Source organism: Bos mutus, chromosome 12 (genome assembly GCF_027580195.1).
Source record: "Bos mutus isolate GX-2022 chromosome 12, NWIPB_WYAK_1.1, whole genome shotgun sequence".
Classification (NCBI taxonomy): Eukaryota; Metazoa; Chordata; class Mammalia; order Artiodactyla; family Bovidae; genus Bos; species Bos mutus.
The window spans coordinates 548,402-567,387 of NC_091628.1; the positions used below are offsets into that span (position 1 = coordinate 548,402).

An 18,986-nucleotide genomic window follows, 5' to 3' on the forward strand; every position below is an offset into this window, starting at 1 on the left:
CTTACAATGTATTTAATTTCTGCTGCACAGCAAAGTAACTCAGTCATAAGTATATATGTTTTCATATTATTTTAATTATAGTTCATCATAGGATATCGAATATAGTTTCCTGTGCTATGCATTACCCTTCATGGATCACTACCTTGTCATGGCAAAGGGGCTTGTGTACCTCAGTGAAGCTATGACCTATGCCATGTAGGATCACCCAAGATGAATGGGTCATAGTGAAGATTTGACAAAACTTAATCCACTGGAGGAGGGAATGGCAAACTACCCTAGTATAAGTGCTGTGAGAACCTCATGAACTGTATAAAAGGACAAACAGATATGACACTGAAAGATGAGTCCCCCAGGTCAGACGGTGTCCAATATGCTGCTGGGGAAGAGCAGAGAACAACTACTAAAAGCTCCAGAAATAATGAAGCAACTGGGCCAAAGCAGAAACAATGCTCAGTTGTGGATGTGTCTGACAATGAAAGCAAAATCTAATGCTGCAAAGAACAGTACTGCATAGATACCTGGAATGTTAGGCCCATGAATCAAGGTAAATTGGACAAGGTCAAGTAGGGATAGTAAGAATAAACATTGACATCTTAGAAATCAGTGAACTAAAATGGATGGGAATGGGTGAATTTAATACAGATGACCACTGTATCTGCTACTGTGGGCAAGAATCCCATAGAAGAAATGGTTAGCCCTGAAAATCAACAGAAGAGTCTGAAATGCAGTACCTGGGTACATGTTCAAAAATGACAAAATAATCTCAGTTTGTTTCCAAGGCAAGCCTTTCAACATCACAGGAAGTCTATGTTCCTACCACCAATGCAAAGAAGTTGAAGTTGATCAGTTCTATGAAGATGCTAAAACTGAAACTCCAGTACTTTGGCCACTTCATGCGAAGAGTTGACTCATTGGAAAAGACTCTGATGCTGGGAAGGATTGAGGGCAGGAGGAGAAGGGACAACAGAGGATGAGATGGCTGCATGGCATCGCTGACTTGATGGACATGAGTCTGAGTGAACTCCGGGAGTTGGTGATGGACAGGGAGGCCTGGCATGCTGCGATTCATGGGGTCGCAAAGAGTAGGACACGACTGAGCGACTGATCTGATCTGATGAAGACCTAGAAGACCTCCTAGAACTAACATCAAAAAAATGATGTTCTATTCATCATTGGAGATTGGAATGCAAAAGTAGGAAGTCAAGAGATACCTGGAGTAACAGGCAAGTTTGGCCTTGGAGGGACTTCCCTGATATTTCAGTTGGTAAAGAATCTGCCTTCAATGCAGGAGACCTGGGTTCGATTCCTGGGTTCGGAAGATCCCCTGGAGAAGGGAAAGGCTACCCACTCTGGTATTCTGGCCTGGAGAATTCCATGGACTTTATAGGCCATGGGGTTGCAAAGAGTCAGATATGACTGAGCAACTTTGGCTTTGACCTTGGAGAACAAAATGAAGCAGGGAAAGGCTGACTGAATTCTTCCAAGAGAATGCACTGATTACAGCTAACACCATTTTTCAACAATACAAGACATGACTTTACACATGGACATCACCAAATGGTCATTACTGAAATCAAATTGATTACATTCTTTCCAGTCAAAGATGGAAAGTTTGTTTATAGTCAGCAAAAACAAGACCTGGAGCTGACTGTGGCTCAGATCATCAGCTTCTCACAGCAAAATTCAGGCTTAAACTAACGAAAACAGTGAAAACCACTAAGCCAGCAAGGTATGACTGGAATCAAATCCCTTATGAATATGCAGTGGAGGTAACAAATAGATTCAAGGGATTACATCTAGTAAATGGGGCACCAGAAGAACTATTGACAGAGACCCATACTACTGTACAGGAGGCAGTGAACAAAACCATCCCAGAGAAAATGAAAAGCAAGATGGCAAAGCGGTTATCTGAGGAGGCTTTACAAATAGCTGAAGAAGAAAAGCAGCAAAAAGCAAGGGGAAAAGGGAAAGTTACATCCGACTAAATTCAGAGTTTCAAAGAATAGCAAGGAGAGACAAGAAGGCCTTCTTCAATAAACGGTGCATAAAACTAGAAGAAAACAGCAGAGGAAAGACTATAGACATCTCTTCAGAAAAATTGGAAATATCAAGGAAATATTTCACCAAAAGCTGGGCCCAATAAAGGACAAAAATGGTAGTGACCTAGTAGATGCCAAGGAGATCAGAAAGAGATGTAATACATGGAAAGAATACATGGAAGAACTGTACAAAAACGATCTTAATGAGCCAGATTACTATGATGGAGTTGTCAGCCACCCAGAGCCAGACATTCTGGAGTGTGAAGTCAAGTGGGTCTTAGGAAACTCTGCTGTTTATAAAGCTAGTGGATGCAATAGAATTCTGGTAGAGTTACTAAGAACTCTAAGGGATGATGCCATCAAGGTGTTGTATTCACTATGTCAGCAAATCTGGAAGACTCAGCAGTGGTCACAGGACTGGAAAAGGTCAATCCTCACCCCAATTCCCAAGAAAGGTAATACTAAAGAATGTTCTAGTCATCAGATAATTTCACTTATCTCCTATGCTATTAAGCTCATACTTAAAATCCTACATGCTGGGCTTCAGTGTTATGTGAACCAAGAACTTCCAGATGTCCAAGCTGTGTTTAAAAAAAACAGAGGAACCAGAGAGCAAATTGTCAACATTCTCTGGATCACAGAGAAAGCAAGAGAATTCCAGAAAAAACATCTACCTCTATTTCATTGACTACAATAAAGCCTTTGACTGTGAGGACCATAACAAACTATGGAAAGCTCTTGAACAGATGGGAATACCAGACCATCTTACCTGTTTCCTGAGAAACCTGTATGTGGGTCAAGAAGCATCTTTTAGAAACCTGTATGGAAAAACTGATTCAAGATTGAAAAAGGAGTATAACAGGGATGTCTGCTGTCACTCTGCTTGATTAACCTATATGCTGAGCACATTATGAGAAATGCCAGGCTGGATGAATTATAAGTGGGAATAAAGATAGACAGTAGAAACATCAACAACCTCAGATATGTGGATAATGCCACTGTAATGACAGAAAAAGAAGAGGAACTAAAAGGGATTCTTGATGAAGGTGAAGGAGAAAAGTGAAAGAGCTAGTTTAAAACTAAATATCAAAAAATATGAAAAACTAAGATCATGGCTTCTGGCCCCATTACTTCATGGCAAAAAGAGGGGAGAAAGTAGAAGTAGTGGCACATATACCCTTCTTGGACTCCAAAATCACTGCAAATGGTGACTGCAGCCATGAACTCAGAAGATGGTTACTTCTTGACAGGAAACTTATTACAAACTTAGACAGTGTGTTGAAAAGTGGAGACATTACTCTGCCAACAAAGGTCCATATAGTCAAGGCTATGGTCTTCCCATTGGTCATGTACCATTGTGAGAGATGAACCATAAAGAAGGCAGGGCACAAAAGAATTAATGCCTTCGAATTGTGGTGCTGAAGACTCCTGAAAATCATTTGGGCAGCAAGGAGATTAAACCAGTCAATCTTAAAGGAAATAGATCCTGAATACGCATTGCAAGGACTGATGCTTAAGCTGAAGTTCTAGTATTTTGGTCACTTGATGTGAATAGCTAACTCATTGGAAAAGCCCTTGATAATGGGAAAGATTAAAGGCAGAAAGAGAAGAGGGCATCAGAGGATGAAATGGCTGGATGGCATCACTGATGCAATGGACATGAACTTGGGCAAACTTCAGTAGATGATGAGGAACTGCTAGGTCTGGCATATTACAGACCTTAGGGTTGCAAAGAGTCAGACATGACTGGGTGACTAAACAACAACTATACAGTAGGATTTTGTTGTATATCCTTCCTATATGTAACAGTAAAATCTTTATTGATAGTCAAATGATAATTTGTGTTGCTTATTCCTGAAGTAATTAGAATAATAGATTATTTTTACAGAAATATTACAAATGAAGCGGGATTTCTTAATTTTCCTTCTAGTTAATTTTTCCTTAAGAGTTTCAATTGATTTCTTGATAGAGAAGAGGTAGATTGTGATAACCACACAGATCACTACCATTTAAAACAGAATTTCTGACTTTAGGCTAAAAGTTCCTTTGAAGTGACACGTTCCCAAAATGATTTCTATTGCTCTCGGCTACCTTTACCTAAGGCTTCCTCAGTGGCTCAGCAGTAAATAATTTGCCTCCAGTGCAGGAGCTACACGAGATGCTTGTTTGACCCCTGGGCCAGGAAGATCCCCTGGAGGATGACGTGAAAATCCATTGCAGTATTCTTGCCTGGAAAATCCCATGGACCCAGGAGCCTGGTGGGATACAGTCCATAGGGTCATAAAGAGTAGGACATGTCTGAAGTTACTTAGCAAGCACATTTACCTGAAAGTTATGATACTATCATTGAAAACTGCTGCATTGAATGGTGGGTTAAGTGACAGCAGGTAAGTTGGAGAAAGTACTAAAAAAAGTGAGGGACACAGTCCCCTCACTAGTCATTCATACACTTTGTAAGGTAAGTGGAAATACAGAAACATAGCACACCTTGAGTGACAGGTGCTGTAACAAAAGTAATATCAATGCCAATAAAGCACAGAGAAGGGAGTGGTTAACTGTTTGCACAGTCAAAAATAAAGAGAGATCCAGGCAATGCAATAAGCAAGGACAGGAATGAAAGAGCATGGATGTTTAGGGAAATGAAAAGCCCACTTTGCCTGGAGCATCAACTGAAGATCCAAATAAAAATGAAGAAACTTATACAATGTGTAAAAATGAATTCAAAGTGAATCACAAATGGATGCATATAATTCTAACTTTACTGATATAATTAATATTATTGATGGAATTAATAGATAATATAAGAATTAAAGGATAACCAGAACTAACAGATAGCATAAATAACTCCTATAAATAACATGCAAACCAAAAGCCACCTAGTTAGTAAAAGGAACAATACATATTAGGCAATTCTCAAAAGAGGAAGCCAAAACAATCAAAAAACGTATTATAAGAAGTTTAATTTCACTACTCACAGAGAAAATAACAATGACATCGACTATAGATTCAGACTGGTAAAAATATGAATGATTAATAACACCTGCAGTACTTGTAAGCAATCTCAAAAATGACAGAATGATCTCTGTTCATTTCCAAGGCAAGTCATTCAATATCACAGTTATCCAAGTCTCTGCCAGACCAGTAACGCTGAAGAAGGTGAAGTTGAATGCTTCTTTGAAGACCTACAAGACATTTTATAACTAACACCCCCAAAAAAGATGTCTTTTTCATTATATAGGAATGGAATGCAAAAGTAGGAAGTCAAGAAACACCTGGAGTAACGGGCAAATTTGGTGTTGGAGTACAGAATAAAGCAGGGCAAAAGCTAATAGAGTTTTGCCAAGAGAACACACTAGTCATAGCAAACACCCTCTTCCAACAACACAAGAGAAGACTCCACATATGGACATCACCAGATGGCCAACACTGAAATCAGATTGATGATATTCTTTGCAGCCAAAGATGGAGAAGCTCTGTACAGAGAGAGAAAAACAAAAAGACTGGGAGCTGACTGTGCCTCAGATCATGAAATCGTTATTGCCAAGTCCAGACTTAAATTGAAGGAAGTGGGGGAAATGACTAGACCATTCAGGTATGATCTACAGCAAATTCCTTATGATTATACAGTGGAAGTGAGAAATTGATTTAAGGGACTAGATTTGATAGACAGAGTGCCTGTGAACTATGGTCGGAGGTTCGTGACATTATACAGGTGACAGGGATTAAGACAACCCAAAGGAAAAGAAATGTAAAACAGCAAATTGGCTGACTGAGGAGGCCTTAAAAATAGCTGTGAAAAGAAGAGAAGCGAAAAGCAAAGGAGAAATGGAAAGATATAAGCATCTGAGTGCAGAGTTCCAAAGAATAGCAAGGAGAGATAAGAAAGCCTTCCATAGTGATCAATGCAAAGAAATAGAGGAAAACAATAGAATGGGAAAGACTAGAGATCTCTTCAAAAAAAAAAAAAAAAAAAAAAGAGATACCAAGGAAACATGTCATGCAAAGATGGGCTCAATAAAGGACAGAAATGATATGGACCTAACAGAAGCAGAAGATATTAAGAAGAGGTGGCAGGAATACACAGAAGAACTGTACAAAAAAGATTTTCATGACCCAGATAATCATCATGGTGTGATCGCTCACCTAGAGCCAGACATCCTGGAATGTGAAGTCAAGTGGGCCAGAGGAAGCATCACTATGATCAAAGCTAGTGGAGGTGATGGAATTCCAGTTGAGCTATTTCAAATCCTAAAAGATGATGTTGTAAAAGTGCTGCACCCAATATGTCAGCAATAGAAAACTCAGCAATGGGCACAGGACTAGAAAAGGTCAGTTTTCAATCCAATCCCAAAGAAAGGCAATGCCAAAGAATGCTCAAACTACCACACAAGTGCACTCATCTCACACCCTAGTAAAGAAATGCTCAAAATTCTCCAAGCCAAGCTTACAGCAACACAGGAACCGTGAACTTCCAGATATTCAAGCTGGTTTTAGAAAAGGCAGAGGAACCAGAGATTGCCAATATCTGTTGGGTCATTGAAAAAGGAAGAGAATTCAGAAAAAATTTCTATTTCTGGTTTATTGACTATGCCAAAGACTGACTGTGTGGATCACAATAAATTGTTCAAAATTCTGGAAGAGATGGGAATACCAGACCACCTGACCTGCCTCTTGAGAAATCTGTATGCAGGTCAGGAAGCAAGAATTAGAGCTGGACATGGAACAAGAGACTTGTTCCAAATAAGAAAAAGAGTATGTCAAGGATGTATATTGTCACCCTGCTTATTTAACTTATATGCAGAGTACATCATGAGAAACGCTGGGGTGGAAGAAGCACAAGCTGGAATAAAGAATTCTAGGAGACATATCAATAACCTCAGATATGCAGATGACACCACCCTTAGGGAAGAAAGTGAAGAAGAATTAAAGAGCCTCTTGATGAAAGTGAAAGAGGAGAGTGAAAAAGTTGGCTTAAAGCTCAACATTCAGAAAACTAAGATCATGGCATCCGGTCCCATCACTTCATGGCAAATTGATGGGGAAACAGTGGAAACAGTGGCTGACTTTATTTTGGGGGGCTCCAAAATCACTGCAGATGGTGATTGAAGCCATGAAATTAAAAGACACTTACTCTTTGGAAGGAAAGTTTTGACCAACCTAGTTCAGTCCAGTTCAGTTCAGTCCAGTTCATTTCAGTCACTCAGTCATGTCTGACTTTTTGAGACCCCATGAATTGCAGTATACCAGGCCTCCCTGTCCATCACCAACTCCCGGAGTTCACCCAGACTCACGTCCATCGAGTCAGAGATTCCATCCAGCCATCTCATCCTCTGTCATCCCCTTCTCCTCCTGCCCCCAATCCCTCCCAGCATCAGAGTCTTTTCCAACGAGTCAACTCTTCGCATGAGGTGGCCAAAGTACTGGAGTTTCAGTTTTAGCATCATTCCTTCCAGAGAAATCCCAGGGCTGATCTCCTTCAGAATGGACTGGTTGGATCTCCCTGCAGTACAGGGGACTCTCAAGAGTCTTCTCCAACACCACAGTTCAAAAGCATCAATTCTTCAGTGCTCAGCTTTCATCACAGCCCAACACTCACATCCATATATGACCACTGGGAAAACCATAGCCTTGACTAGACGGACCTTTGTTGGCAAAGTCATGTCTCTGCTTTTTAATATGCTATCTAGGTTAGTCATAACTTTTCTTCCAAGGAGTAAGTGTCTTTTAATTTCATGGCTGCAGTCACTATCTGCAGTGATTTTGGAGCCCCAAAAAATAAAGTCTGACACTGTTTCCACTGTTTCCCCATCTATTTCCCATTAAGTGATGGGATCAGATATCATGATCTTCCTAGACAGCATACTAAAAAGCAGAGACATTACTTTTCCAACAAGGGTCCATCTAGTCAAGGCTATGGTTTTTCCAATGGTCATGTATGGATGTGAGAGTTGAACTATAAAGAAAGCTGACTGCCGAAGAATCGATGCTTTTGAACTATGGTGTTGCAGAAGACTCTTGAGAGTTCCTTGGACTGCAAGGAGATCCAACCTGTCCATTCTAAAGGAGATCAGCCTTGGGTGTTCATTGGAAGGACTGATGTTGAAGCTGAAGCTCCAGTACTTTGGCCATCTGATGCAAAGAGCTGACTCCTTTGAAAAGACCCTGATGCTGGGAAAGATTGAAGGCAGGAGGAGAAGGGGACGACAGAGGATGAGATGGTTGGATGGCATCACCAAGTCAGTGGACATGGGTTTGGGTGGACTCCGGGAGTTGGTGATGGACAGGGAGGCCTGGTGTGCTGCGGTTCATGGGGTCACAAAGGGTCCAACACGACTGAACAACTGAACTGAACCAAATTGATAATGCATATTTAAAAACATGAATGAAAAAGATCCACACTTTTAGAAAATAAATGATGGAAAGAGTGTTTTGTAGAAATGGGGTATAAAGGAGGCTAAAGCAATTGCACCCAATGAATTATAAAATTCCTATAAAATACTCAAATGAAACATTAGTATTTGCTGAATATTGGCAGCAGCAGGATTCATAACTTTTTAAATTAATTTTTTGAAATATTTTCATGCTGTAAAATATAAAAACAGATATAAAAGAAAAATGAAAGTGAAAGCTCTGGGTTGACTTCTAGCTCTGGTAATAACTTTAATAGAATTTTAGGCATGGGGCTAGAGGAACAGTATATTTGAGCAATGATATATTTAAGCATTTTCAAATTTAAATGATCATAAAAAAGCCTGGTAAGAATATAATATTTGATGTACCAGGAAGTACACTCAGCACCTTACATATATTATCTCATTTATCCCATAGCAATCATCATGTAGAATGAGTCAGTTTCTACTATAATTCTCTTCTATACAACTGAAAAAGCAGAAAAATACTTAACCTAAAAACATTAAGTATTTTGTCCAAGATCATATTATCTGGTGGTGGGCCAAACTGGGATGCAATAAACCCAGTAAGTAAAACACCATATAGAATGTAGTCTGAACCACCAGAACAACCTCTATAGACCTTAATAAGGAAAAAAATTTCTCTGTGTACATCAGAAAACTCCTGCCTGTTACTTAATATGCATCTCAATATCTCAATTTTACTGATAAAGTAAATGAGCCTAACTTTCAATAGAGTTTTTATGATAAACTTAAATGTACAAATACTGGTGAATATAAAATATCTAGTGTCCTTCTCCCAAATCTTCCTACCCTCTCCCTCTCCCACAGAGTCCATAAGACTGTTCTATACATCAGTGTCTCTTTTGCTGTCTCGTACACTGGGTTATTGTTACCATCTTTCTAAATTCCATATATGTGCGTTAGTATACTGTATTTATGTTTTTCCTTCTGGCTTACTTCACTCTGTATAATAGGCTCCAGTTTCATCCACCTCATTAGAACTGATTCAAATGTATTCTTTTTAATGGCTGAGTAATACTCCATTGTGTATATGTACCACAGCTTTCTTATCCATTCATCTGCTGATGGACATCTAGGTTGCTTCCATGTCTTGGCTATTATAAACAGTGCTGCGATGAACATTGGGGTACACGTGTCTCTTTCCCTTCTGGTTTCCTCAGTGTGTATGCCCAGCAGTGGGGTTGCTGGATCATAAGGCAGTTCTATTTCCAGTTTTTTAAGGAATCTCCACACTGTTCTCCATAGTGGCTGTACTAGTTTGCATTCCCACCAACAGTGTAAGAGAGTTCCCTTTTCTCCACACCCTCTCCAGCATTTATTATTTGTAGACTTTTGGATCGCAGCCATTCTGACTGGTGTGAAATGGTACCTCATAGTGGTTTTGATTTGCATTTCTCTGATAATGAGTGATGTTGAGCATCTTTTCATGTAAAATATCATGTAGGAAATGAGTTGCCAGTCCAGGTTCGATGCATGATGCTGGATGCTTGGGGCTGGTGCACTGGGATGGCCCAGAGGGATGGTATGGGGAGGGAGGAGGGAGGAGGGTTCGGGATGGGGAACACATGTATACCTGTGGCGGATTCATTTTGATATTTGGCAAAACTAATACAATTATGTAAAGTTTAAAAATAAAATAAAATTGGAAGAATAAAAAAAAAAGAAAAAAAAATACACACACTACTATATATAAAATAGATAACCAACAAGGACTTGCTGTATAGCACAGGGAACTATATTCAATATCTTGTAATAACGTGTAATGGAGGAGAATGTAAAAAAAAAGTGTGTATACACACACACACACATATATAAATGTGTGTATATACTCTTCTCTATAGAGAAGAGTGCAGATCCCCTGGTAGCAATATGGTATGTTAAAAATACAATTTTAAAATGCAAAAGTAATTTGCAAAACTCTGTACAATATGGATCTACTTAGCTTATATAAAGATTTTCTATGCTTATACATGAAGAGAAAATTTCTGGAGGAAGATATAAGAAATTACTGATGATGATTATTTCTGAGGAGTTAAATGATCGGGTACTTTATGTTTCACTCTATACTTTCCTGTGCTGAAATTATTTGTCATAAGCATGCATGACTTTTATAATTTGTTCAATAAAAATTTTTAAAAGAAAAAAAAATATCTAGTGTCAACTAAAAAAAAAAAAAAAAAACACATACTGTAAGACCTGTGAGTTTAAATTTTAATCAGGATCTTACTGCGGACTATAGCCTGGAAAACAGCTTCTCAGATAGCTCTGAAGAACTGCTCCAAACAGGTAGGGGGACTCCCTACCTGTTTGGATCAAAATTCTCCAAGCCAGGCTTCAGCAATATGTGAACCGTGAACTTCCTGATGTTCAAGCTGGTTTTAGAAAAGGCAGAGGAACCAGAGATCAAATTGCCAACATCCACTGGATCATGGAAAAGGCAAGAGAGTTCCAGAGAAAAACATCTATTTCTGCTTTATTGACTATACCAAAGCCTTTGACTGTGTGGATCACAATAAACTGTGGAAAATTCTGAAAGAGATGGGAATACCAGACCACCTGATCTACCTCTTGAGAAATTTGTATGCAGGTCAGGAAGCAACAGTTAGAACTGGACATGGAACAACAGAGTGATTCCAAATAGGAAAAGGAGTACGTCAAGGCTGTATATTGTCACCCTGCTTATTTAACTTCTATGCAGAGTACATCATGAGAAATACTGGACTGGAAGAAACACAAGCTGGAATCAAGATTGCCGGGAGAAATATCAATAACCTCAGATATGCAGATGACACCACCCTTATGGCAGAAAGTGAAGAGGAACTAAAAAGCCTCTTGATGAAAGTGAAAGAAGAGAATGAAAAAGTTGGCTTAAAGCTCAACATTCAGAAAACGAAGATCATGGCATCCGGTCCCATCACTTCTTGGGAAATAGATGAGGAAACAGTGGAAACAGTATCAGACTTTATTTTTCTGGGCTCCAAAATCACTGCAGATGGTGAGTGCAGCCATGAAATTAAAAGACGCTTACTCCTTGGAAGGAAAGTTATGACCAACCTAGATAGCATATTCAAAAGCAGAGACATTACTTTGCCCACAAAGGTCATCTAGTCAAGGCTATGGTTTTTCCTATGGTCATGTATGGATGTGAGAATTGGACTGTGAAGAAGGCTGAGCGCTGAAAAATTGATGCTTTTGAACTGTGGTGTTGGAGAAGACTCTTGAGAGCCCCTTGGACTGCAAGGAGATGCAACCAGTCCATTCTGAAGGAGACCAGCCCTGGGATTTCTTTGGAAGGAATGATACTAAAGCTGAAACTCCAGTACTTTGGCCACCTCATGCGAAGAGTTGACTCGTTGGAAAAGACTCTGATGCTGGGAGGGATTGGGGGCAGGAGGAGAAGGGGATGACAGAGGATGAGATGGCTGGATGGCATCACTTACTCGATGGACATGAGTCTGAGTGAACTCCGGGAGTTTGTGATGGACAGGGAGGTCTCGGGTGCTGTGATTCATGGGGTTGCAAAGAGTCAGACACGACTGAGCGACTTATCTGATCTGATCTGATATGATTTCTTGCTAGGGAATATGTACAGTCAAGCACACACTTTGGTAAAATATCACTGCTAGTCACAAATAACAGATATCCCAGTTAATGATTTTATGCTTTTCTACATATGTGAAATTATAAGAATCTGCGTTTATTAAAAGTCTTCCTAAAATAGACATCAAACTTGGTAAGAGGCTTGTTTTTCCAAAGCACAGAATGCCTCGTCCAGTTTTCCCCCCAAACCCTTCCAGGGTGCACTGTCAGTCATCGACTGAAGGGGCTAGTGACTTAACCTTATAGGATAGTGAGGAAAATCCTTTGTTTTATTCTGGCAACATCTCTTCCCCCAATGGTCAAGCTTTCTTTCACTCCCTGTCCTCCTGCTCTTCCTTTATCAAGTATTCTCCATAAGAAAGGCTTATAAGAAAAATGCTGTTGTTTTGTGCTTATCAACAGTGATGCTATGGCTAGAAACATGTGGGAGCATTCATCTGAGCCCAAAAATCTCCCCACAGATAACTCTCCTTTCAAAATTTATGCTATGGCTGGACTAGCCCTTGTGATTCTTATTATGACTGCAAGATGCCCTTAGTCATAACCATAAGGAAACTTTGAAAAACAAAGTTTATTACATACACTTCCCAGAGGGTACACCTGGTACCTCAGAGTGAGGTGGGGAAGAGTAGTGAGGTGGGGAGGTTAGGAAGTGGGGGAGATGGAGATTTGGGGAGGTGGGGAAGCAGGTCTGGGCTTCTGATTTTATTTGGTCAAGGGTGGGGGCCTAAGGTTTCACAGGTTCCATTGCTTATTGGTAATTGAATGCATAAGAGTGGTTAAGTGCCAGACGGGAAAAGCAAGTGATCAAAAGGTCTATTATGAAGTCAACCAGTTACCAGATATCTCTAAAACAAAGGAAGGGGGTGGGGCCTATGGGGGTAGGGAGTAGGATGTCCCCTCCCACAGACTCTCACCAAGTCCTGTTTCCAGGTGAAGCTGCAGAGGATGGATAGTGTGCTGGACCAGCTCAAACAGTTGATTGCAGTGGAGGCTGACACAGGCAATTTCCACCCTATTGACTAGTATGAGCCCCAGAATGCCAACACCAATGCATCCTTGATCCTGGCCATGGCACAGATACCCATCTATCAGGAGCCGGTGGAGGACATCATAGCCTATGCAGGAGTCTCGGTGGGTAACAAGAGGAACAAATTATAAATGCTCTTGATAAACTTTGTTTGCTATTTGGAGCAGAAATATTGAAGAAAATTCCAGGATGGGAATTCATGGAAGTGGATGCAAGGCTCTCTTTCAATAAGAATGCCATGTTGGCCCTGCCCAGCACCCCATCAAGATATACAAAGAAGCCAGGATCATCAAGGACTGGATTCTTATAAAACTGTCATCCACCTGAAAAAGAATTCAGTCTGGAAAGAAGCTAGAAGAGGAGCATGGCATGCACTACAGTATAACCCTACTCTTATCCTTTGCTCATGTGATGGGCTATGCAGAAACAGGTGAACTCATGTCCCCATTCCTGGGTTGTATTCTCAACCAGCATGTGGCCAACACATACAAGAAGTTGTAGGAACCCCTGGAGGACTCACTAGTAAAGAGTGTCAACAAGATCTGCAACTATTACAAGAAACTCCACTGTAAGATGATCATCATGGGTGCCTCCTTCCACAGCACTGCTATGTCAGGGCCTTGGAAGCCTGGTGCTGTTTTCTCACCACCTCACCCCAGGTCAAAGACCACAGCACGATAGTGCCTGCACTGTTCGCCAAGGCGGTCCAGCTCTGGAGAAGTTCCACCTGGATGAAAAATTCATCTGCTGACTGCACAAGGAGGACCACATGGCCATGGAGAAGCTGTCCAATGGGATCCGTAGGCTTGCTGCAGAGACTTTGAAGCTGAATCAGATGCTGATGAAGGAATGTTCAGCATGGAGAATGGAAAATAGCACAACTCCTGAAGCTGGACCACAAGATCTGCACTATCTTTGAATTGGGGCCTAGTTGCACATGTTTTGCAATGAATCTTGGATTCTTTACTACTTGGAATGAGGAGGAACCATAGATACTTGATTATATATACTTGATTATATGTAAAACTTTTTTAAAATATTTTATTTTATTTTTTGTTAAATAGATAACCAGTTGGAGTTTGATGTGTGATGCAGGGCATCCAAAGCTGGTGCTCTGTGGCAACCTGGAGGGATGGGGCAGGGAGAGATGTGGGAGGGGATTGAGGGTGGAGGAGACATATGCTTGCCTATAACTGATTCATACTGATGTATGGCAAGAACCATCACAATATTGTTAAGTAATAATCTCCAAAGTAAAATAAATTAGAAAACAACAAAAATAAACAATAAGTGTAGAAAAGATCCTCCCCTAAAAGCCATCAGAGAGTGTAGGTCTTTTGAACATGAGCTGCCCATTCTTCTTGCTTGGTGCCCTGCAATAAATGCTGTATTTTCCTTCATTGCAAACTGGTATCAATAGATTGGCTTTGCTGTACATCAGGTGAGCACATCCAAGTTTCGTTTGGTAACTTTGGTTATTCCAGCCAAAGTAGAACCAGTGAAGATAGTTCTATCAAATATTCATAGTTGGAAGACTTAATAGAAGGAAGCTATTACTTTACACATAGGAGTCTTTTATGTTATATTCTATATGTTGAACACTTTAGACAAACATAACAGAAAGAAACTAGCCTAATTTCAGAAAAAACTGCTCTTCCAAATACTAATTTTTGAAAACTTCTGTTGATATAATTTATTTACACTTTGAAACCAAATTTATTCTAACAAAAAATCTTGCTTTTTTATAGTTAATTCCATTAAGGAGGATAAGCAATGATAATTTTCATAATAACTAAAAATAAGATATTTTTCTTAGGAGGAAAAAAATGTCCAAAGTGATCCAGGTGGAACTGTTTCTAAATTGGAGACATGTCTTTAAGTGATACAAACTGACAGTTTCTCACTTTGGAAATTCTGTGCTATGTTTTGAGTTTTCCTGAACCATCACCTTCCCTTTCTTGTCATAAGTAAAACCACACAGCAAGTCACATGCTGAAATAAGCAGAAAATTTCTGAAAACAAGAGCCAATACCACTAGGAGAGATCTGGGTTGGCAGGGAAAAAAAAACAGTCAGTCCGAGCTTTCTTTTTTGTCTTTGGATAATAGAAAATGCTCAGATTTTCTTCATACCTATATCTCAAAAATATTTAACTTTAAATCTTTGTAAGTTATTATTAAATTTAGTGTTTTAAAGATCATGATATTCTCTATACTGTAGAGCTCTTTCAAAGCTCATTCTCTCACAGCAGTTGAATCTCTTGAGAAAAGATAGCATGTAAATGTCCACCATAACAGACCTACCTGGCCAAGTAAAACATCTCCTGTCCACTATCTAATTTAATATCTGAGATGATGTGGTGAACACCCTACTCAACACTGGATAGCTATCAGGGAATCTTTTAATCCACTCTATTTATTGTCTTTGAGGCTGCCCCAGTGGCGCTAGTGGTAAAGAACCTGCCTGCATTGGCCGGAGACATAAGAGACTTCTGTTCAATCCCTGGGTCTGGAAGATCCCCTGGAGGAGGGCATGGCAATCTCCTCAGTATTCTTGCCTGGAAAATCCATAGACAGAGGAGCCTAGTGAGCTACAGTCTGTGGGATTGCAAGGGGTTGGACACAACTGAAGAGACTTAACACACACACACACACACACACACACACACATTTATTGTCTTTACTCTCCAGTGTTGAAAGGCACAGTGAAAATACTGACATTGGAATAAAAATATGAGTGAATGTAAGAGTAAGGAGAGGGTAAAAGAGCAATCTTAGATTTCTGTCTAGAAAGGAAAAATATACATAATACTTAAACTTGTATATTTTATAACATGATCATAAATTTTAGAAGAGTAAATTTTCAAGAACTAAATACTTGGTGAGACCACAATCTATCTAACCTCCAGAATACTTAGCTCAGTTTGGATGCTATATTGCAAAGAACATTATTACTCTGCTTTTAGTTTGTGATCATTTAAAATATAAGCATAACTATTGATAACTTCTATAATTTTTACTAGAGGCATATTAACTGCAAGGGACATTCTGATTCAGATATAGTATCCAATTTCTTATTGAATCTTGGTAAGTTATTTGCCTTCATAAAATACTATGGCAGGGTTCCAAGGGTTAATTATGAGTTGCATAAAAGGTACTTCCTTCAACTCATTTTAATTTACTGCTTTCTGCTAAGCATTGCCCAGGCACTTGGCTCATTGAAGTTGCAAAGAAGAGTTACTTTTACTTTGCCCCCTTCCCATTCTACTTAGATCTGATATATATAGTCAACAACATCTAATTTCACAGCTCAGTTGTTCAGTCCTTGAGAAAACAACATTTCTTCAAAATTAGATGGTAAAAATGAGTTGGAGAACCTGTACTAAAAAATTTCATAGTTTTAAAAGTGATATTTATGTAAGATATGTTTATGAACTCCATCAATTTATTGAAAGTATACTATTAAATTCTCTCTAAACTCTGCAAGAGGGAATAACTTATAGATGCATATTTCTAATAATATAATACCAATATATTATTTCAATTATGCACTCAAAGCATAGAAATGGATGGTTATGGTATATGGGATAATAGATGATCAAATGACTATACACTGTAATTCAGAAGATGGCCACAGCACTTGAGTAGTTTATGAACTGTGGCAGCCAGAATCCCCAAATGCCTTCATGCTTTCGGGGGGAAGCCATTACTGTTATAAAAATGGAAACATTTATTTAAATTTTAACAAATTTCAATGCCATGCCTTAAAACTCAATACCCACATTTTAGAATCTTCCTTATGAGAGGAAACTGCTCAAATAATAATATAATGTAGGATCTTTAAAGCTACATTCACAAAATTTGATTTGAGATAAATGTTTATCAAAATCTATCCAGAGTGATTATTAAGGCTGGAAGTGGGGAAAACAGTGACAAGAGGAGGAATGACTTTAACTTTTTCATTTAAGCTGTATTAATTGTTGGGTGATTCTTTATTTATAAAAATATAAAAGGACAATCTGTATTTTCTCTGTTACATAGTGCTGTACTGAGATGGTGACTGTTGTTATGAAATTAAAATATGCTTGCTCCTTGGAATAAAACTTAAGACAAATCTAGACAGCACATTAAAAAGCAGAGCCTTCACTTTGTCAACACAGGTCCATATAGTCAAAACTATGTTTTTTTTTTCTGTAATTGTGTATGTAATGTGAATTGGACCATAAAGAAGGCTCAGTGCCGAAGAACTGATGCTTTTGAAATATGGTGCTGGAGAAGAGTCTTGAGAGTCCCTTGGGCAGCAAGGAGATCAAACCAGTCAATCCTAAAGGAAATCAACCCTGAATATTCACTGGAAGGACTGATGTTGTAGCTGAAACCCAATACTTAGGCCACCTGATAGGAAGAGCCAACTCATTGGAAAAGTCTTGGATGCTGGGAAAGATTGAGGGCATGAAGAGAAGTGGATAACAGTGGATGAGATGGTTGGATGGCATCATTGACTCAGTAAACATGAGTTTGAGTAAGCTAAGGGAGTTGGTGATGGACAGGGAAGCCTGGCGTGCTGCAGTCCATTGGGTCTCAAAGAGTCAGACATGACTGAGAGACTGAACAAGAACAAATAAAAGATGTACTCCAAAAGACCATAATATTTTAATATTTTTAATAATATTTAAGTATGGAGACATAGAATCTTTTTGTTTTTGGTATTCCATTATGAACCTATTCTCCATGAAATATGCTCAATTTCAAGGAACCACATTTTCAGTTTATTCCACTGAGCTTTTGAAATATCATTATCTTGCATGAGTTTTTAAGTGTACATATTTTAGGCTTTAAGTATCCCCTAATTTTTATAAACTGGGAAAATGTATTTCTAAGATATGCCATGTTGAAAAAATTTTCATTTAGTGACTGTTCATGAGTGCCACATATTTTATATGCATTTTATTATATTTTAACAGCATCTGTGTCAGCTATTTTACAAACCTACTTTACAGATGAGAAAATGAAGCTTGAGGAATGTGAAACCATTTTTCTATGAAAACATATGAAGATGAAAACTCTAAGCTCTCAAAATTTGAACAATATACTCTGAAACACTACTTTTGACTCTGGATTGGGAACCCTGAGACGCATGATAGATTGATTTCAGAACAACACAAGAAAAGATAAAAGTGAATGCTGTAGCAAGAGATTGTGTTCACATTGTCTTGAGACATATATCCTAGCCTGTGGAACAGGCTGTCTCCTGTGACTATTCCCACCATTGTGCAGAGAGACAATCTGGCAAGGATTGCCAAATTAAATATAAACAAGTCATTTATGTCTGAGTTGCAGACATACCATAATTTTTTTCAATATGTGTGTTCCAGATATTGCATAGACATACTTACACTAAAATCTTATTGTCTTTATCTGAATTTCAAACATAACTTTAATCCTGTACTTATATTTGCTTAATTTGGAAAATTGTGTCCTTTCTTTTTGAGGCAGCTTTGTTGAAAGCTGGCTCAGTAGGTCTGAGCTAAATCAGTGGAAGACTAGAATTGTTTGCTCTGGAGCTCTCCCTTTTAAAAAGTCCACTTGTAAATGACTTGCTCAAAGACATACAACTAGCTAATAAAAGGGCTTGAACTAAAATCCAAGTCTCTTTACTCCCACATGGGGAATCTTTATCCTATTCCATGCTGCTGCTGCTGCTAAGTCACTTCAGTCCTGTCCCATTCTGTGCTACCCCAGAGATGGCAGCCCACCAGGCTCCCCCGTCCCTGGTATTCTCCAGGCAAGAACACTGGAGTGGGTTGCCATTTCCTTCTCCAATGCATAAAAGTGAAAGTGAAGTCACTCAGTCGTGTTCGACTCTTAGCGACCCCATGGATTGC

The 18,986-nt window shown here is 39.1% G+C and overlaps 1 pseudogene; it reads left to right on the top strand.

Annotated features, from left to right (window-relative positions):
- The first annotated feature begins 2,214 nt into the window (after positions 1-2,214).
- On the top strand, positions 2,215-13,979 carry LOC102276508 (transaldolase pseudogene; annotated as a pseudogene).
- The last annotated feature ends 5,007 nt before the right edge of the window (positions 13,980-18,986 follow it).